The following is a 22,598-nucleotide window of genomic DNA, read 5'->3' as shown; positions in this document are numbered from 1 at the left end:
CTGACACCTTTATTGATGTAAGTCTTAATTATCGGTCTTTCTGGAGTTTAACTCAGAAGTTTTTGTTAAAAACTCTCCTCAAAAACACCCTAACTGTGAGATACCCGCATATCTTCCAGGCACAAAGTGGAAAATGATTGAGCATTTTAAAAATGTGGGTTTAATCTCAAATATTGGGACCTTTTGACAGTTGTGTGGTGCTTACTACTTGATTTATTGGGATTCACATGAAAGGATCATGAAAAATGGTTAACAAAACAAATTGTTGACTCCTTTTCCCATAATGTAAAATAAATAAAAAACCAAACACAAAGCTCAGAAAAATGAACAATTCCATCTCAAAAGCTTTGGATGTCCTTTCATCTGCTTTACTGCACATTTTATGCTCAGTTTCTCTCATCCTGGGTTAGGTTTAATAAGGTGGCAGAAAACAGCTATCTCCTTACTCCCTTTTCAGTTCAAATGACAAGATTATTGCATAACATTATGTCTGGACAAATCTAGCTATCACTTTTTGACATCCAGCCATTTAAGGAGAGGGAGGGAGTTGAGTTGTCACATCAGAAAGCCCTGCTGAATGTTCCTAAGGCTTCTCTCCAGGACACTGGTGCTTTGTGTGAAGGCCTTTGTTTTAAAAATCTTTTGGTGGCTGAAACAGACCAAGGTAGATGCAAATGATAGCACTGCTCTTAAAATCCAAAACCAGAATATTGGAGTCCAACTCTTGTTTCTTCTTCTATTGATACGCTATTTTCTACCTGCAATGGTAGTCAAGGTCTCAGTTTGGCTCTCAGTTGACAGTTGTGAGCTCTTCGATGTGCAATTGGTCTGAGTAGAAAAGTATCTTCCACTATTACCTGTTATAAGAAAAGAGTAATCCTAGCTCACACAGTACAGAATGATGGTTTCTGTACAAACTACATGGCAGTTTTCAGCTAGCTCTGATTGCTTTGTGCTATTTGTGCCGCCTGGAATTAATGCAGACATAAAATATTTTTATCTAAAAATACCTTTCTTAAAATCTTAAGTGAGAGACAATTCTTTACATGATTGCTAGTCTTCTTGTTCATAGAAAGTTCTTTTTCTGTTTCCTCATTTTTCTGTCAAAAGAAGCAAAAATATTTTATTGCACTTCACTTTAGAATTATACGCTCATATTTAAAAAACATGATATTATAAGCTATTATAGCTCTCCTTAATTAAGAAATTCAATATATGCTCTTGCAGATGTTTACAAACTAATATGCACTTAGTGCTTCTCTCAGAGCTTTTAATATCTGCAAAAGTATTTTCATTCTACTGAGAGAATTTCATAGGTTTGTTGGTTTGAACTAATTTTCCTTCCTCTCTCTTTATGCTTATTCATAATGCTGCTGTTGATACCACTAAAATACATTCTGATATCCGAAAATCAGAGCAAATTGTTTGTTTCTAATACCAGACAAAGATTTGGAGCAGTATGGGGAAAGATGGCTTTCTCAAATCTTCTTTTTTACATCTTCCAAAACAGAAACCATGCTGAGAAGCCTCTTAAGACAACTTCTGACTTATTAGCTGATATAGGTTGAAAGTCACGGGTTTTGCAGAATTGTGTGTTTGATAGTCTAAAGATCACAAGAATAATACTTTCAACAAAGCACTTGTTTTAGTTCTAAATCAGAAAATAATATGTAGCAATTGCAAACGCTTGCTAATCATGAAGGTTTTTTCTCTACATTAAGTAATTATGCTGAACTGACACTGTATCTAGATTAGTTGCTATTGTTTTCTGATTTTTCTGGATGCATAATGAGTGGCTCAGCAGGTCACCTTATCAACCATCTCTAACTGACCAGTTAATATTCCGTGTGGATGTCGAAAGTGAGCTGATGCCTGCTTACCTTTCCCTTGGAGGACACCTGTCATTTAGGAGTCACTCATTGGGAACAACCACTCTACTCTATGCCCTATTAATTTCTTCATGTTAGCCATTAGGACAGGGAAAGGAATTTACTGCAGTAAAGTGGTTTTTACAGCAACTAATTAGGTAACATGAGATGAGGAACCCACACAATTCAACCACCTAGGACAATACTATCTTCAGTGCAGCCCAATAAAATATGACAGACATACAGTGGCCATGGCAGATAGTAAACCTTTTCAACCATAGACATTTAAAACATCAGGAAAGTAAAAATATTTAAAATAAAATTTTCTAGGCAGACGTGTGCTTCAGGGTACTCAGAAGAGGAGGAGAAAGAAGATTTTTAGGCTGAATGGCTCTGCCATTAATCAGATTAGGGTAGAAGCCACCGAAGCTATTCTTTTGCCTGTGTTGAAGATACAAAGTTCAAAAATACTGAGGTGCTGGAGCAAGTCTAAAGAAAGACAATGAAGCTGGTGAAGGGTCTAGAGGGTAAATCCTATGAGGAGCGTCTGAGGGAGCTGTAGAAGAGGAGGCTCAGGGATGACCTCATCACACTCTACAACTACATAAGAGGAGGTTGTAGCCAGGTGGGGGTCGTTCTCTCAGGCAACCAGTGATAGGATGAGAGGACACAGCCTAAGGTGCACAAGGGGAGATTCAGGTTGAACATCAGGAGGAATTTCTTCATAGAAAGGGTTGTTAAACATTGGAATGGACTGCCCAGGGAGGTGGTGGATTCACCATCCCTGGAGGTGTTCAAGAAATGACTGGTCTTAGCACTTAATACCATGTTCTAGTTGACAAGGTGGTGATCAGTTAAAGGTTGGACTTGATGAACTCAGAAGTTTTTTCCAACCTAAATGATTCTGTGATTCAGTGATTCTACCCTTACAGCCAAACTCAGAATACCTTCTTGCCTTGCGGCAATAGCTGATGCCATGAGGGAATGAGAAGTGCACACATCTGATCTCCATCTTTGTAAATCTGACACAGATGTGACAGAGTTAAAAATGAACACAGAAATTGGTGGCATCTACTGTGTAGAAGACATATTTTGAACGTGATAGTGAAACTTTCTTTCCTGCATGCTCTGAGCAGGCCTCATCCTTCACAGCTCTCAGCATGCCTTGGCGATGCTTGTGCTCAGACAGCTGAAAAACTCAGTGCATTCCAACAGAAACTGCTTTGGATGTGCATAGGTTGTCATGACAGTGGGTGGAGAGAATGAAACACTGAGGAACTGAGAGAATATCACTGCTGTGCTCTTCATGTTTCTGTTGTTCTGCTAATGCCCAGTCTGGAAGAAAAATGAAAATAAAATGTAAAATAAATGTGGTACTCTGGCAGTATTTATATAGATGGTGAAAGGTAAATATAGAGGCATGAAAGGTCAGATAGGAAAAGGGCTGGAAGGCAGTCTTTTTGTAATGCAGTGGAGAGTGAACCAAAGTATTTAGATATGAAAAGTGATGAGGTTATAAATGAAGTTATAGGCAAATACTTTTCAGAGCAGCACTGCTCAGAATTTTCAGCATCTCTGTGTTGAATTTAGATGCCTCTTTTCCAGAAGGTAGTGGAAGACATGCATCTTAAAATCTCAACCATTGCTTAGTCATCATTTTGCCTGTGTCAATAAACTTCAGACATAAAATTGTATGATCATTTATTTGAACTCACAGACAAAAAGAAATCTTTTTATGGATGCTGGGCATCCAGATCTCCACACCTTTACGCCTCGGTCATGGAAAGGTGATTCACCAACAAAAAAGGACCACTAGCAACTGCCTCGGCTCTAAGGCTTCGGACTGAGACCTGATGGAGCAGTTCTGACCTTCTCTCCAGTAGAGGGCAGCGATACACAAAAACTCACTGTATTTTCAAACTGAAGAATTTGTAATGTGGTAAATAGCAGCATATGGAAGAAATTCATGTAAGTGTGCATACAGATTAATTATGTAGTAACAACAGTCGATATGATGACCTCTTTCACCATCAGTCAAAGCAAAGAGAACTTCCTCCAAGAAGAAAGAGATCAAAGTGTGAATATAGCATATAATAAGGTCTTTTGCATTTGGGGTCATTTGATAAACAGCAGATGGTTGAAGATATTCATACTGAACTATCTCACTTCCCCAAGCCATTTAAATGTTTTCTTTCAGAATCCTACTTTTCTGATCTAAAAACTATTTTGGAATATTTTTCTTCCAAGCATTGCTTTCTTCATTTGTTTCTCGCTCACATACATTCGCTTACTGTCCTTCCTGAAACCCTCTGCTTCACAGCCACTTCTCAGTTTTGTTCATGTGTGCCATCTCTCCCACAGCCAGGTGAAGAATCTTTCCTCCCATCTTGGAAATCTTCCCTCCAATTTGCACATCTTCTGAGACACCCATGAGTATTAGGACTACCAGCACAGTCAAGTGTTATGCCTAAAATCAGAATAGTTAGTGCCTCACAAAGACCATCTACATCATTATGTAAAGCAGCTTGAACTTCTTATTTCTCCAGGCTGCAGATTCCTCTAGAACTATCAGGTGAGAATTTACAGGAAGACTTCCTTCTCCCAATCCCTTGGCCCAGCCAGACAAAAGTCAGGCAAGCAAGGAAAATCCAGAAAACTGATCGAATGGTTTACATTCACAATAGGGAATGCGAGTAAAAAAAAGAAACAAAAATTACCTTGCTGGCTTTTATTTTGAGGTCGGATCATTTCATGCACAAATATGTCCTCTTTCTTCTTACTCTTCAGTCTTCAAAGGAAATTGCGCCTACTTCATTTTCTGGAAGTTTGGATGAAGGCTAAAAATATCTTAGCTGTTTTCATGACTACTTACTAATGACTACTAACTAATACAATCAACCTGTTTGGTATAAATACTCTCATAGGACTATCACACATAAAATGAATAAATCTGCTTTATAAATTCGTAGGCCTAAGAAAGGCAGGCTAAATCTTCACATAATTATATAGGAAACATTACACAAATTCTACTCTGAGATCCTTGCAGACCATCATATTTTAAACAACAGATAATGTCAGATTTGAAACTGGCTTGAAAATTCAGTTCATGATGACAAGTCAAAAAATTCTTGCTAAGTGATAAAGTAATATACGACATAGGATAGTGTTGTATATATACCAAAATAAAACAATGAACCCTTTACTATTTAGCTTATTTACCTGAGTTACATCAGATTCAGCATCTGTGTTTCAGTTAAACAATTAAGACAGTATGTGTACTTTTATTTTATATGAACAAACAAACAAATAATATGGCTTCAGGGTGCAATTTGGTTTTTTAACAATGTCACGGTGACTTGATTTATACAACTTATTAACAACAAATTTAGTCTTTTTTATTTTAGTGTAGGACTTCTGGGAAGTCCCAAAGCATTTTATTGTCAACATCTACATCCAAGAATCGACAATCTTTTCACTTATTTCCCCTCTACATCACCTACATCTACAACTAAAAAAAAAAACCCAACAAGTATTTTTAAATAGATTGACCAATTTTTTCCCCAGTCAGCAAGTTGACTGCTTGATAATTAACAGAATTATCAGGTGTCAGAATTTCCTATCCTACCTAGCCTGTAGATATGACCTCTATTTTTAATTAAAAATGTCAACAACACTTCATCCTTTCCTCCTTGTTTTACTCCTAAGACATTAGGTCTACATTGTCCACTACAAACAAAACATTAGTATAAACAGTATACCATATGATGTTGCCACGATTTTTTTTTCATGCTCGTCATTTAATAAACCTTTTTCTATGACTAATATTAGCTTTTAGTCCATATGTATTACTTGTTGGGTACAAAGAATAAAATATCAAGTACCTTCCTCACAAACTTTTCCTGGTTTGGGCCTTAAGAAATCACATCTTGAAACTTGCTGGCAGGACCCACTAGTAAATTTAGGACTATAACATTAGTCAGAACATTCTGTTTTAGCTCTTTCATGAATTTTATGTCAAAATCTCATTTATATGCATATATGCGGCTATACAACCCAGAGATTGGTATAGTATTTACTACTTAGCAAAGAACTGGTTTCAATCAATGTTGAAACACCTTTTAGTAGGTCATAAACCCTGGTGGAAATTTGAGTGTACCTGATCGGACACGCGAGTATCAGGGTGCCCTCACAGTGGCCTGGATGAGCACAGCCTTTCACTGCGTTTTCACTTTCTGTAATGCTAACACAAATATCTGTAGTTGTACCTACAGCTCTCACAAACGCCCAGCTCACACTCCGCAGTTCCAGCCGCCCCTAGACCCACGGCCGTGCAGCCGGGCGCCCCCAAGCTCGGACAGCGGGGACCCGCGTGCTTTGGGGGGTCCACCTGTCGCGCCCCCGCCTCTGGCTGCAGTAGCACCCCCGGGAAACGCCGCGTCTCCCGCTCCCGCTCCCCCCGCGCTCCCCGGCGAGGCCGTGAGCCCTGGGTGAGGGCGCCGCATCCCCGTCCCACGCGGGGCATCCCCGGTGCCCAGGGCCGCTCTCCGGGTGGCACTGTATGGGCAGAAACATGGGAGTAGGTTGTTTTTTTCCAGCTGCTTCCTGCCGGGCGCTGGTAGCCGGGGTACACTAGGGTCCCCTGGGACGGAGGCCCTGAGGGTCTTTCCCGAAGGCACGTCCTTGGGAGCGGGCGGGAAGGGCGGTCGGGCGTGCGGGGCGGGCGCGGAGGGGCAGCCCGGCCGCCGCCGTAGTAGCGAGCTGCTCCTCCGGTGGTTGGGCTGGGGAGCGCTGGGCTCCTCCTCCTCATCCCCCCCAGCAGTGCACAGCCGGGCGTGTGACTGACGAGTCTCCCCCCGTCTCTCTTTTTCTTTTTTTCCTTCTTATTATTTTTTTTTTCCATGGGTACACACACCGAGACACGCACATGACAGTACTTGGGTGCCAGCGCCGGTGCATCGCCAGGAGGGCTGTGCTTCACTCCGGGCACGCACACACGCATGCTGCTGCTGCTGCTGCTTCTGCTGCTGGAAGTCTTTCTACACAGGGATTAGCAGCCACGTCTCGCTCTCTGTATTTCCCTGTCTCTTTCTTCTCCCTTCCTTCCCTTTCTCCTTCTCTCCCTCAAACGCCTGACTGACGGACGGCAGGCAGGAAAAGGTAAATGCGGGCGTGCTGATTGCTGACGGTACCGAGGGGTGATGGTGCTCGGAGGCGTGCTGCGCGCTACGCCCTCCGCTCGCCGGGCAGCCTGCCGGGCTCGCCCGCCCGCCCGCCTGCCCTCCCGCCGCGCCGGCGGCTGCCGCGGCCGCCGCTCCCCGACACTCGGCGTCTCGGGGGATCGGGTTTTGCCGCGAGAGGTTTGGCTTCCCCAGCCCCCCCTTCCCTTCCTCCGACTCTGCGAGGCACAGAGGTTCCCCGCTATTGTGCTGCTCGCACTTGGCACCGCGGGTGCGAGCGTGCGGGAGCGCTTAACCAGGGGTTCGCGGGATGGAGGTTGGCGATTAATTACTGTCTGCGCCGAAGAGGAGAGCGCTTCCTCTGGCAGGGAACCTGGGCATTATTTATTAATCGCGGCTGGAGAGTGGCAACGGGAGGACTAGTCGTTGTCCCCGCGTCCCCGTACTGTGTCCCCCTCCCCGCTTGCTGCATCATTCAAATGAGTAATTCCTAGCTGGCCTTGCGTTGCGGGGCTCTCTTCCCCCTTCGCCGGGGCTCTGCCAGCCGCCGCGGACTGCCATCCTCCTTCTTTGCCCCGGGGGGCGCCCCCTTCCGCGGGGAGCCTTGCGGGCGAGCGACGCGGGGGCATCCGCTGTCCCGGGTGCTGCCCCGCCGTTCCCCGCAATCCATATGGAGCGCTGGCTCCATAACTAGTTGTCGCCAGTTGTTCGGGCAGAGTTTGTCCCGCGCCCCTCCCCGTCAGGACGAGAGCAGCAGGGTGGATATTTGCCTCCCCCCGCGGCCAAGCCTGAGTGGTGCGGGATTTCCGTGGAACCGAGAGGTCCCGCACCGCGCAGCCCCGCCGAGCGGACCGCGTCCCGCGGGGCTTGCCCGGACCCCAGTCTAGGCTCCCATGCCCAGAGGCGCGGGTGCCTGGGAGAGCGCTTCTAACCGGCAGGGGACGGGAGGGAGGCGGTGCTGAGGACCCTGTGCTCCCGGGCCCCTCGGGCAGCGGAGCGCCCCCGCTGCCGGGAAGGGGAGGTCGGGCGGGGTAGGCGCTCCCCCCTCCTCGGGCCAGCAGCGGCCCTGGCGGACAGGTGTGGGCGTTTAGCGGCGGAGAGCTCCGGTGAGCGCCCGGGCAGCTCCCGGGGCGGAGGTTAAAGCGCCCCCCGGGAAGGGCAGGCCTTCCTCGGCCGTGTCGGTGCCCATCGCTTCCCGGGCAGCGGGAGCGGTGCCGCTGCGCTCCCGCCGAGCGGGTGCCAAAGCGGGGTGGGATGGGCCGCCGCTGTCCCCCCATTCCCCGTCCGCCGGGCAAACAAGGCATTTAGCGAGGTCTGTTATGTAATTACGGCTTTTTTTTTTTTTTTTCTTTCTTTCTTTCTTATTGCTGTTACTAAGCCCGGCTCCGGATGCCGGCAAGGAAAGGGCTACATAGTGCTTGTTTCTGAAGGAGGCTGATGGTTTTATTTGATCTCAGAGAAAAAAAATATTTAGTAATTAATATTTAAGCGCTTTGGTTTCACACATGATTGATTTTTGGATAATCTCGTCTCATTCATGTTGTTTTCTACAGTTGTCAGAGGTGCCTAAATACACTGTAAAGACAGAAAGATTTTTTTAAAAAGAGTAATAACACAAGCAAAAATTGTGAGAAATGTAGTGGACATATGAAGTTGATTATATATATAAAAAAGTAGTTGCTTAACTTATAGACTGCCTACAAGTGAAAGGTAGGTGTGCTTGTAGGCATGGTGTATGCTCAGCTGGTTGTATTGGATTGTATTTCAGTGTTAATGTACCTTTAAAAAGGCAACACTAATTTCTACTCCTGTGTGGGTCCGGTGTATAAATTTAAGGTATTTCCCCTCTCGTAAAAGACTAAGAGTTTAAGCAGTAAACTGATTCAAGGGATCCAAAAGTCTAAAGGCTGCATATTCAAAGATAAACAGGATATATATTTGAAGATAAAATTGCTGCTGATAGTGATGATTACAGGAAAATTAAGAATAGTTAATGACAACAACACCGTTCCTTGCTTTCTTCTGTATAGCTTACTTGTCTGTCCGATACTGTGTATTTCAGCTCGCTATTTAAATTAGGTAACTAAATTAGGTATTTAAATTAGGTAACTACTTAAATTAGTATGAAATATTTAAAACATATGGGAGCAAAATATGCTGTTTGTTAGAGAACTTATCAAGTAGTTTAAAGGGTGCAGTAGTGTCCCCTTATACATTCCCCTGAATTAAAGTTTTCTTTTTTTTGTTCTTCATCAGAACTGTACATGTTGAATATCCTTGTTTAATTCAAGGCTCATTCTGGTCTGTCTCTTGTGGGATTAACGCTCAGAAGCATATCAATGTAATCTATTTGTGTTAAACTTTGCAATGTTGTTCCTTCTATAAAGGTGGTGTATTTCAGTGCAGTTCTGGCTAGTGATGTTGCCACCTGAAAATACAAAAAGAACTGCATGAATAATTCATAAAATAGTATAATAAGTAAAGGTAATCCTGTACCAAGGAACAGTAGTAAGTAGTCTTCGTGGAATTTTTTCATTTTAATTTTCACCTTGATCTCACACCATCCAGTAACTCAAATTTTCACCAAATTGAAATAGACAGATGCAATGGCCTCAGAATGGTATTGCCGTTTTAAGCAGACGGGAGCTCAAGGCACTTTAATGCGAGATATTTTATTCAGCCCTTCACCTCTAACCAAACTTAATTTTTACTGCCTCTTTTGTATTATCTCTCAAGATTCAAGAAAGCTATTTTTGTCAGGGGCACATAATTATTGCTTGTTCTCCTCTTATGCCAAATTTTGCACTTGTGCACAAAGCTCCTCCAAAGAAACCTGAAAAGGGGATCTCCATGGTAACGAGAGAGAGGAAGAGAGAGAGTAAGGATTTTTCCCTCACCATAGGTCAAGACTAGACACCCACCCATTCCTTAACTTGCAGCAGCATTCATTGGCACCTTCCTCTTAGTGGGTATTTTGTCTCCTGGGGTGTGCTTTTACTGTTGCCTCATGCTTCCAGAGAGGTGCTCTCAAGAATGATGCTACGCTGGATGATCCCAGCCTCTGTGTTTCTCCCTGCTCTAATCCTCCCTTCTGCTTACATTATATTTGTTTCTATATCTGTGTGATTTTGAGAAATAACTTGTTTTCCCCATCAAGTTTTTGATTTGAAGACTGGTCTTGTCTCTAACTGTGTATAATAGCTGACAGAACCTTACTCATTAGTCCACTTCAGATGAAAGTGTGTTCATCTCCGTTTTCTCTGTTATTTGTCTTTTTGGAGTCCCAGATATTTTGTAGCAGTCAAAGCAGTCTACCTCTTATCACCACAGAGCAAGGCTGAATTTTATTTTTTGAGTCAGCATGTGATATGTGATACCAGCATTACTGTTTGGTGATGTCCAGGGTAAAAAGAGTTTCTTTTGCCCTAACTCTGTCATCACAGAGCAGTAATATGGAGCACCTCTTTCTGGAGTAATCGTTGTGGTGGTGTTTTTTTTTTCCCTTCTCTTCTTTGAAGAATTGTCTGCCTAGACTGTGTCTCTGTCAAAGCTGAGATGAAGTGAACACTTTTTATTCCAGATAATCCTGTAGTCAGATACTTAAAACTTTCACTGAGGAATATAACATATTTTCTGTTCCCCTTTTCCTTTCTGTATTCACTTTTTGTAGCTATGATCTCATGAGAGGATACCAAATGGCTTTTTAAATGGTTCCCTTAGGCTAGTGGTGCACCAGGTCTCCCTGGGCATATCTCCAGTTCTTTTGCCTTTGCCTGTGACATAGCTTGGGATAATTTGAAAACATCTGCTAGAGCAACCATCTTAATATAAGACAGCAGTCATCATTTGTCACTGAGCAATATGTCATTCGTGGCTCTCTAATTGAAGACAGATGCTGATGCTGACTTTGGCCTTCTTAACTTGTCTAGCTGGGAGATTGTCTATAGAAACACTTTGCAGTGCTTTGAAATCACAGTATTTCTACTTTTCTGTATCTCTGTGTTTCTTAAAGAATTGTCTGTGTAATTTGAAAATCTGTTCAAGAAACCGTAATGATAGCAGCTGGTACTGCATAATCTGTCTTGCTAAGTAAACTTGACTTTATACATCTCTTCAGTGTCTTCTGCTAGATGAGAACCATTTTTGAATAGTTGCCTGTGAAGCCTTTTTCTTCAGCCTTTGAGAAACTTCTGATCTCTTTCTACCTGATGCCCTGTCCCTGCATTGATAGCATTTCAATGAATGTCATACATTCCAGTTTTTTCCCTCCTTTTGAAAATTTTGCTGTCACCTTTAACTGACTTAAGAGGTTCTTCCTCTTCTGACATCTCGTGCTACAGAAAGTAGGGATTTGAGAAATTAACTTCTAACTGTGTGAAGGAAATGTACACTTCTAGATATCTAGATCCAGATTTGAAACCTCAGTTCCTGTGGTTCAGGTGTCAAAAGCGTGTGGCATCAACTTGTAACAAAAGGTCTCAGTAGTTAAAGATGGTGTCTTATACCTAGAAGGTGCTTTTTGAAGCTTTGTGGATTAATTTTGAATGTAGGTTGCAGTAGCTTGAGTAGCTTGCAACATCTTACAGGTTTCAGCATCTTAATATACTGATGCGATGACTGTGCTAGATCCAGTCAAGACTTTCTTGAGTTTTTCTTTCTGTTGGGGAAAAAGGGAGATAAAAAAAATTGCCCAAGAATTGTGCTTGAAAGTCTGTTCGATGTTCAGGGTGTAAATCCTCTCTGAAGGAATTTCAAGGCAAGTGCTGATAGGTTGGTAGCTGAGTTAATTTTCAAGTGAAAGGAATGCTTTTTTTCAGCCAGCTTCCTGAGTTTGACTTCAGTTGCTAATCCTGTGCTTGTACACACTTTCTTCCAATGTGTCTGTTTAGCTTTGCAGATGGAAGAGGATGATATAGGTCTGTCTGATTGGAGGTCAATAAGAATAAGAGACAATGATTAGCAGTCTCACGTTGTCGTGATAACTTCCGGTTTAGCAGTGTGCATCCAACATTGAAAGTCAACACTGAGAATTACTGTCTCACCACTGTCCTGTGTGTGTTTCTTCTGTCTTGCCATCAGCAAAAAAAAAAAAAAAAAAAAAGAAAAAAAAAAAAAGAAAAAGAAAAAAAAAAAGGAGAGAAGAAGAAAAAAATTAAAGAGAAATGAAGGTGAAATCCAGGTCTGGTTTATGATGGTGGTCTCAACAGTATCTATTTGTGCATAGCTGGACAACAGGCAGTGTTCATTTGCCTTTGTCCAGTCAGAAGAATTGAGTGCTCCGTGACACATAGCGTCTCACAGATATCCAAAGTATGCAAGAATCTTCATGTTCTTTCCATCCTGCAGTTGAAAGAATTTTGGAGTCCTTGCAGCACACCATTCACATAGGGTGAGCTTCATTTCGTGGTTTATAGAAGAATGCAGCTTTTGGTTTGTGGTGCTGGAACTGCATTGGTGCAAAGGTTTCACAAGGATATCAAAGGAGATCCCTTATTCTCTTCACTGTGTCTTCTGGCTTTCTGTTCGTTGAGCAGAATGCTCAGGCATGGTTTGGTCCTTCAAAGGTGTCCACTGTTGTTGCGTCTGATAATGTTGTCAGATTTGCCTTTTTTTTTTTTTTTGGCTGTCTTTTAAAACATCACTAAATTCCATTATCACGTCCCATGTTCTAAGAACATACCATTGGATGAGCTCTGAGCAACCTGATCTAGTGGAAGGTGTCCCTGCCCAAGATGGGCTTTGGACTTATATGATCTTTAAGGTCTGTTCCAACCCAAACTATTCTATGGTTCTGTGATCTACCTAGCTGTTTCTTCTGACAGAACTTTACTTGGCAGAGAAGTGTTTACTACCATATACAGTTTATATATATATATATACATTCATATACAGTTTTGTAAATAATAGTGATGAATATCCCAATGTACCTTTTTAGGGGCAGTGAGATGGCAAAGTAGAATTAAAAGCAGAAAAATCACCACAGCGAGGAATGAAAGAGGTAGAATTAGGGGAATATATTGTTATTTTGTACAAATAAAGTATTGCAAGCCCCATCATGTCAAAACAATTTAGATTAAAAAATGAACAGTGATTCTGTAATTCCATTCATTCATGGAAGAACTTTACAACTATAAAAGGTAATATTTGAGAAGATTATTAAAGTTATTTTCCACATGGTGTATGTCCTTTAATGACAGCAGCAAAATAGGGTTAGTGATTACTAGATTAGTGGTACTTTGAAAAGTACCATTGTGTATATCACTGTATGAAATTAAATACTTTGGAAGAAGATATGCAGTGTCTATCTAGGAAGCATTTTAACTTCTAGTGAAAAAGATAGATTTCTTAAAAGTGGTGGTATGGATACCTACATGATAAAATGAACTCAAGTGGATTTATAAGCTCGAGAGCCTTTTTCTTACACATTTGGATCTCACCCTTTCTTGAAAAAAGGATCAATACAGGTTTCTTTTCTTAAAAAAAAAAAACAAACAAACCAAAAAAACCCCACAAAAAAAAAACAAACAAAAAACCCAAGCTACTGATACTGCACTCAGAAGAGACTAATGAATGGTGTTCAAACCAGCTGGCAGTTCTCTTAGCTCAGAAGAAACAAAAGTTTTTAATTCCTGTAATATTAAAACCTTATTCATGTAAAAACTATGGTATCATCTTTCACTTTGTTTTCTTTTGGGTTCATTTTTGGGTTTTTGGTTTGGGTTTTGTTTTTTTTTTTTTTGGTCCGTGAAAGCTACTTCAAATATGATATTCTTTGTAGAACTTGTTTATCCACCTAAAACCATTTACAGAATTGCAGTGGCATGGTAGTCTGAGACCATTCATTTCAACTTGGGTTGAAGTGTGAGTTGATTTTTTTTTTTTTTTTGTATGTAAAAATTACCATCTTTAATTCCCCCCCCCGGAAATCTGTGCAGTTTCTTATCATACTGTGATGGCATGTGGTCTGACTTCCAGAATTACTTGTATGGTGTTCTACATCTCTATAGCATAATATAAATGTTTCTACTGGTAATATACATGCTGTGTTTTACAGGGAGAGTTGTATAGCAGAATTATATTTGAACAAAGGTATTTATTAATGAAAATGTTCTTTTTTTTTTGCTATGTCATGCTAATAATTTCTCACTCAAGGAGCAAAACCAATAGCATTAAGCCTGCGAGACTCCTCGCACATCACAAATATTCTAATGAGCTCAATAAAAAAAAAAGACTATTCTGTATATATGATTAAATCCTTCATACTATTTGTCTTCAAATAAAATGTATTTTCAGGAAAAAAAGGATATCTTTATAAAGGCAGATGGATAGGAAAAAAAGGAATAGTAATTTGCACATTTTTGGGTTTACTAGATTTTAATAATTCTCAGAGGTACATTTAGACAAAATAGGGAAATGTCATTCCTATTTTCAGAAATTGATGATTCAAAAAAAAGCCTTGCACAGTTAGCAATGAGATCTTAAATACATAAAGAGAAAAGTTGAACAAAAGGGCATTTGGCAGTATTCAAGTACTTTGGTCATTCACAAAGCAGGTAGTATGTAAGATACTTCTAAAATCAGTGCAGCAGGCTGCAAAATAGTTAATCTCTTATGTTAAATTACTTTGCAGAGGATATTTTTGACAGAATCAAGGCAAAATATGAGAGTATACTAAAGTTCTTGACCTATTCTTTGCTCTTTATGCTGACTGGCATTTCGAACATGAACTACAGGAGCAGGTCGCCTGCCCTGTATGAGATGTTTAATATTGAGCACCAATTGGTCAGGGCCACATTAGAGGGACTTTTTTCATCAGAAGAAATGCCGAAATGCAGTACCAACACTTGTGTTTGTTACACTTGTAGAGCCCTTCTGAAGACAAAAATATTTGCTAAGTGATTATTCAAGGATCACAGCATTTCTACAGGATCTAGGAGAAATTAATTACATCATGTTTCTTCATTCTAAATTTCTGGTGCTTCCATGGCAATGCACAGGAAAGCATGGTGAGAGAAAGATGAAGATTCATCTCAGTGTCCATTTCAGTTTCTTTTGGAACTAAAAGAAATTTGGCATACAATGAGAAGAAAATTTGGAATTTGTTCTGTGTGTCCAATATTCAATTTTTCTAGCAGACTATAGAAACTATAATTTGCTTTTTGGCCTTCAACTTTATCTTTAATTTGCTTCTTGAGATGCTATAAGATCAAAATAATTTGTCTTTTCCCAAGGATTTTCAGTCTCTCAAAGAACAGAGAAACTAATATGTAGAAAAGCCCACAAATATAAATCTGATTTGTTTAAAAGCTTCAATATTATTATTCTGTAATGGTGTGATGCTAAAGTTTATCCTCATGTTTAATACAGTGCATAATTTAAAACAAATGCTACCAGTGATCTCTGTGTGATAGTGTCCCTTGTCCAAGAAAGAATGCTTCAATCTGAGGTTATTGCAGAAAAACCCAGTATTTTATTTTATTGCAAATAAAGGGATACTGATGAATAAATTGGATATGGATTTTCTTCTTCATTCAACTGTGATACTTGTTTGTTCGTTTTTATACAGAACTGGGATAATTTGTTGTATAATTAATTAATTAATTGATGGGTCTGCCAGATCTAGTTTAGCCTTTCTGGCATCCTTAGCATAGAGTCCTTGCATCTGACTTAGTCATTGGTTTGAACACTTGGTGAATGAAGAAGTGCCCTGATTTTAAGCATTTGGGTTTGGTTTAGTTTTTTATATCTTTGTTTTAAAATGTGAACATCGTGTTGACTCTGGTATTGTGTGTACATGAGAGCTTTGTGTTGTTGAAGAACATCAATTATTTCAGATTTATCTGTCACTTTTGCCTTAACATTTAGTCTAATCATAAAGTGCTCCATACTCATCTTTCCTTCCATATCCAGCTCATGGCATCTACTGCTTATATTAACAATATACTTGATAAATGTGGAGTACCTCTTCAGGCTTATATATGCTTTGAATTTAGGGTTAAATCAGGATTGACCTTTTGGTGGGGATTTTTTGTTTTTTCTCAACCACAGGGAGAACAAAAGTGAGAGACTGAGTTGCCTTTAAACTCCCTTGTTCTTGATGTTGATCTCTCCCTACTCTTTGGTCTTGTAGGAAAGGCTGAAGAGAAGCTGAGATTAGCTGTTCAGGCACATGGGACACTTCAAAGAGTTCTTGTCTTTCTGGTGGAAGCAATGAGAACTTCAAGGAGGAAAGGTGAATTCCTTTTTGAAAAGTGTTGAAGGCAGTAAGTGTACTCCTCACTCCCACCTCAGGGCTGAAGTGGCAACTTTAGCTATTGCTATCAGGTGGCCTTGAAACATGAATTTATAGACCTGATAGCTTAAATCAGTAGCAGACTCCACAAGCCCTAGGTCAGACCTACAGCGCTTACTCACTTAACTGCACACATGTGGTAAACCTGACTAGTCACAAGTTCACTTCTCAAGAATAATCAGTCAGTGGATGGATATATTATTAGACAGTTTTTCTGCATAGTCACAGTGACTGGCCAGAATTTTTGGGCAGCAGCGGCACAGTTACACTGCACTCATATTTTTGATAATAGTAAACACCCCTTACTAATGGTAAAGGAAACAGTGTTTTTAAAGAGTTTGATATGTGCCTTCTACAGAGTATAAATAACCAATATGTTATTTATTACACCATGTTGTATGGCTGAATGAATAAATATATACAAGAGGCCTGTAATAGAGCTATATTGTAAAATCTAATATGATAATGCTTTTTCCACTATAGCAGAGCTCAGTAATTTATTAGTACAATTTGGTATCATGAGTATGAATCATTCTATTTTAGTGGATACAAACAAATTGGTTTACATTTGTGTAGTAATTTATTACTCAAAGCTGAATGCATGTTTTGTGTGATACTGCGATACTTGAAATATTAATTTTATTTGTATGTATTTCTGAGGGGAAGAAAGTAAACCTTTCAGCACACAGTATTTAAACAATCATCAGGAAACATTTGATTCAGCAATCAAGAGAACAGTTCTTGATCCAATTGAATTTCAATGACAAGTTATCCTGGAGCCAAACTGGGCCCTCGTAACATCCAGTACTGAAACTTCTGTGTAACCCAAATGCTCAGTCACTTTCCAGTTTGTCCATCTGTAATATGATTTTTTCTAAGGTAAACTGCCTGCTGGGTGTTTTGTGGTAAAAAAAGTTAAGCCACAGTATTAGAAAGAAAATGTTTAAATACATTGATGAGTATGTGTGCTCCACATCTCATCTATTTAAAATTGATAAATAATGAAAAAAAATCATTTTGCTTCCTCCTCTGAATTTGCAGATTAGTCATGGATTGTTGCCCACAATTTAATGGAGCCTAATCATGTAGTCCTTTCTTAATAGATTCTGTTATTATCATTACAATATACCAGCTAAAGTAAGTAAATTAATTCAGCGGAGTCTCTGTAGAGCTAAGTTTGTGTGTATGCTGGAAAATGAACTGTGGAAAATGTAGTATTAATGGTTTTGTAAAGCATTTTCTTAGTTTGCATGGACATATTTTAAGAAGTAGGATTAAATTTGTTGTATTTATTGCTAGGTCAAATACTTTTTGAAAGTAGGATGAAATTAGTCATACTTTATCTAAAATTCTGTTTGTGCCTAATAAACAAAGATGAAATTAAACCAAAGATACACAGAAGAAAATACTTTGTAAAAAAACCAAATACTCAAAACTATATTTTATCAACATAGACCAGATCTTACTCCTTTCTATGCACCAACTTTCTATGCAACCAATGGATAGCATTAACAGGAAGGAGAAATGCATTTGCAGTAGAGTTTATTTCAGTAGATGCAAAATGCAGAAAACTAGGTTTGTGACTGGTGTGTTTACAGGGAGGCAAGTAGGATGAAAGCAGGAATGGATTTGACTTAATGGTAGATTCAAGTAGGTAGAAGTTTAAATACATAAAGCCAAGTGAAAACCTGGTTTTGTTATGTAATTTCTTTTTTTGGCATCTAATATTTGGAGATTTTTAAATTTTGCCTCACGCTGGACTGGTTTTTTGTTTTGGGTTTTTTTGAGGCAGAGAGGGGTAAAAGTTAATCATCTGGATAGTGAAATATATGACAACTGGAGGGGGGGGAACAAAGAAAAAAAACCCCAAAACAAACCAACAAAAAATTCAAGGTTATCAGTTACAATAGTTTCCATAGCCAATTAAGGAGTGAATTTGAATTTTCAGACCTTAAGGGTTAGCACGTGGGACATTAAGCCTCAGAATAGTCTGTGGGTAAAGCAAGAGCAGACTGTGTGTAAGAAATGTCTTAAGCAGTGAATATCACAACTGGCAAATCATTTGTGTAGTTCAGGGCACAATAATGCATGAGGTGTGTTCACTGTCTCCTCTGCAGTGACTAACACAGTATTACCATCCTTGCTGTAGTAAAAAAATGATCACTGTTTATTTGGTAGGATGTTGTTGTCCAGGTAATGAATTTGAAATGTTAGAATTGGGCAAGAAGAAATGAGGTCATATGAAAATTATTGTTTTGAACAACAGAACATCACATCAAAATGAAGCAGTACAGATAATTTCGGAGTTTTCTTTGCCAGCTTAGTTGCAAGTAAACACATAATTTGAATTAATTTTATATCATAATAAAGATGCATAACGAAGGACAAAGATTAAACAATTTAAAGTTATGCTTTTAGATTTTCAAATAATTAGACTTTTATTTATGACATAAGTTCCAAATGAATTTCTTGTTTCAGATGTGATAAATAGACTATTCCTACTTTCAGACCATGTCGAGTAATATAAGTGAAAATAGCACAGTAATTTGGAACAGTAACATTAAAAAAAATTACACCGTTAAACAAATTGTAACGTGCTGCATATTCCCTAAATAATTACCTAGCAGATGAAGTCAAGACAGATAAAAATATGCTTGTAGTTCGAAATTCAAATTAATTCTCCATTATATTTTGTCAACATTGTGAATTTCAATTTATATTAACCTTTCCAACTATTCTGTAAGGTCAAACAGTCTTATAAGTTTTTTACTGGTGGAGTGGAATGTTTTGTGCATGTCAGAGTTCAAGGAGCTTCTTGACAAAGCTCTTAATCATGTGGTTTAGTTTCAGGTAGTCCTTCAGGGAGTTGGTCTCTATGATCCTTGTGGGTCCCTTCCAATTGGAGATATTCTATCTATGATTTTTAGATTGGGTAAAATCAGAACACCATTTGAAATAAACGGACTTAAATGGGTCCAGATTTCAATATCTTCAACAAGATGTATAAAAAGAACATGTCCTTAAGCCAGCATAGCTTGATGGAGCCTCTAACATATACACATATAATTTTTATTGCTAAAAGCATCTCATGATTGAGCATAGCTAGGATAATCCATAGAAGCTTGATCTGATACTCACTGAAATCCGTGGCTCACACTGTGAATGTAATGTCCATCATTGCCTTAAGCAGGCATTGGATTGTGTCAATATGTGAGCACAAAGATCACATCGTTTTTTCTTTTTTTTTTTTTTTTTTTAATGAGACCTGCTGGGATATTGGCAGTTCAGAATATTATCTCCTAAATTCTTTACTTTTCCACATGAGTCATTTGAAAGGCAGACTTTATACTGCTTGCTACTTGGTCTCCTTTGCATGTGGTTAATATTTGAGTTTCTTGACATTGTATATGTGTACAAAAATGACACTTTTGAAGACTCAAAAAAGTTATACAGTTCAAAAGTGAATGTCCAAGATAACTGAAATCCCGGTTCAGGCTTGACTTTGTACATTGTAGACAGATATTCCAGGTTTCTTTCAAAGAAAAACTTAATCCCCACTCAGTAAACCTGCACATAGCCTATGTTTAATTTCTGCCTCATGTTAGATATATGTATAGTACTTAATGGAGGTTGAATAGGGCATGAGATCATCTAAGCTGACTTGAATTTTGCATACAGAGGATGGAAACTGGCAGTTAAGCTAAATGTTGGAAGATAAAGGCACTATTTCTCCCACTAAGGATTCGTAGTTGTCAAGACTGTCAAATTCATTTGTGTGTCAATTACAGTTCCAGAGGTGAAAAGTCAGACTGCTTTTCAAGGCAAGTTTTTCTAATTAGAGTAATGAATGTTTGATTAATATTCCATTAGTAATATATGATAATTATACACTGATGGGCTGTCGCTTTAACTATGTACAGAGTAAGATCACAGATGCATTTTTATGTTGCTATGCCTTTGTCAGCTTTGGTTCCCATCAACAGTCGGCTTTATGCAGATGCTCACTGAAACATTTCAGAAATACATTTTATCTGTAAGCCTGTTAAATGATGCTACACGTCTGCTTTGTGGGTCAATGCCTATCTCTTGCTTTGTTTAACATTTCAACAGAATTCTATGCTTTGACATTCACTAGACCGAGCTTGCAGATAGAAGCTTTACTATTTGGGAAATGCACTGCGTGGGGAAAATTCTGATTTACTAACTGAATAAATATAAATCAGAAAATAACAGCAACTTCATAGAACTATGGTGGAAAATGTGCATTTTTTGACATCTAGAGGTTAAAAACATTTCAATAATAGGTGTTGTAGAGATGCATGCAATTAATATTCAGAATCCCTGAGTTAATGTCATCTCTCTCTGTGAGGGTGATTGTTGAATTCAGCTTAGTTCTGTGAGATGAGGACTTATTATGTTTTCTGGTGAACTTCATGGTCTTCACTTTCTAAAGCAGTTCTGGAACTCATTGCTGACTGTGGGCATCCTGGTACATGAGGCATATTATGAGGCAATGGGGGAAAAAGTTGCAAGGATTGAGTGAGGTGCCATGGATTGCATAGCAGAATGCTGGAGCAGCAGACAGAGACTGCCTGGATATGCATCTGACTGAACTCTCCTTTTTTCTCCTTGCATGGTTTTCCATTCACACCAGCTCAGGGGACCATTTTCTTTGCATTGCAACCTTTACATTTGGCTGAAACCATGTGTCACAGAGCAAGAACGAAGTTTCTTTCACAATTGAAGAAAGGAAACCTGATTGATGCTGGCATACATGTTTATGTGGGCCTTGTGTTAATTACCCAGGGTTGCAAATGAACAGAGATGTACACCAGTTGTGTGTGTGCATGCTACAGTGTATATAGGAACAATTATAGTATTTGAATGTTTCATTCATCCCACACTGGATTAAATCAATTGTTTCCAACACTTTTAGTCTTGGTACATTTTTATGGTATTAAATAATGTATTTTTTAAACAAAACCGAATTCCTTTTCTGTTTAATAGTATCATATAGGGTTCCCAAGAAGTTAAGAACTATAGTTCAAAACAGTCTTGCTGTTGGAATAGCGAAGGAATGAGTTACTGTAGAGGACTGTTATCCTTTCTGTGTCCAGCTGCAAATCTGAGAGAAGAGCTTTGCAATTAGCTTTTGTAAATACTAGCTGACAGCAGAGGAGGGTTGGAGCCTTTGGTTTTCTGGGCTCCACTCCAAGTTCTGGAATGAAATATATTTCAGTGACTGCGTATCTCCCTGCCCCTGTCTCATCTGTCTTCCCTAGTCTGACTACTTTCTCTCCTCATCTTGACTCATGTTCCTTCTGTGTGCACCATGCTTCTTAATGCCCTTTTTCTGTGTTATGGTGAATGCTACCTCTGCCACGCTTTCTGTAGAGCATGGATGGAAGATAGAAGGTACTAGAAACAGTACATTTTTATCTCATTTTTGACATTCATGTGCCCCGTTGAACAGCAATAAGCCAGAGACAAAGTCTCTTGCTCACCTGCAGATTGAGGTGTATTCAGTAACTGGTGCAGGAGAAAACTGGGGGACAAAGAGGAGTTTTCTTACAGCTTCTAATGTGCTCCTGTTGGGTGAGATGAAACAGCAATTTTCTAAGGCCACCTTTTTGAGTTTTTTATCACTTTCAAGCCAGAATAACCCTGTTGCCCTATTTTTAAGAGTGGGAGTGGTAGCTTTTCGGTGAGATATTTTTAAGAATTTAATTTCAACAAAGCTGGTGTGTTTTTTTTGTTTGTTTTTGTTTTGTTTTTTTTTTTAACTCATATGCTTAGGCATATCTCAGCTGCTCTTTTTAAAAAGTTTAAGAACTGAACAACTCGGGCATTTTCAGTTCATTTGTGAAACAGATTATTTCACGATTTTTTTGTTTGAACAAAATTAATTAAAAGATTCAATCAGAACTAATATCAGATTGTCTGTAAGCCTGCTAAATGATGCTACACATCTGCTTTGTGGGTCAATGCCTATCTCTTTCTTTGTTTAGCATTTCAAGACACTTAACTGGCAGCCGTTTGCCATTTAAGGAGTGTTTCCAGTTCATGGAAGAGATTGCTTTACCAGGAAGCACTTTGTAGGATATTATGAATGGCTCAGGACTGTGCAAAGTCTCTTTGCCACTCATGTGGAGCTGCTTTCAAGGACAGTCTACAGAGACCATAATTTAGCAGTGGATGCTGCTAATTACTCACAGAAAACTAAAATTCAGAGGTAGCACAGAAAAGTGCTTTGAGAGAGAT

At 39.4% G+C, this 22,598-nt stretch overlaps 1 protein-coding gene across 7 annotated transcripts in view; it reads left to right on the top strand.

Annotated features, from left to right (window-relative positions):
* The first annotated feature begins 6,909 nt into the window (after nt 1-6,909).
* The window catches only part of DLGAP1 (DLG associated protein 1), a 414,143-nt gene continuing 398,454 nt past the window's right edge, over nt 6,910-22,598 (top strand). For 3 of the 7 annotated variants that reach the window (XM_064656132.1, XM_064656077.1, XM_064656082.1), the window contains exon 1: nt 6,910-7,025. The gene's annotated coding sequence lies outside the window, so the exon portion shown is untranslated. The remainder of the gene's footprint in view (nt 7,026-22,598) is intronic. The other 4 variants (XM_064656104.1, XM_064656086.1, XM_064656121.1 and 1 more) reach the window with 3 other exon arrangements.

Source organism: Pseudopipra pipra, chromosome 1 (genome assembly GCF_036250125.1).
Source record: "Pseudopipra pipra isolate bDixPip1 chromosome 1, bDixPip1.hap1, whole genome shotgun sequence".
In the NCBI taxonomy this organism is placed as follows: domain Eukaryota; kingdom Metazoa; phylum Chordata; class Aves; order Passeriformes; family Pipridae; genus Pseudopipra; species Pseudopipra pipra.
This window is presented reverse-complemented; position numbering and strand designations above follow the sequence as displayed.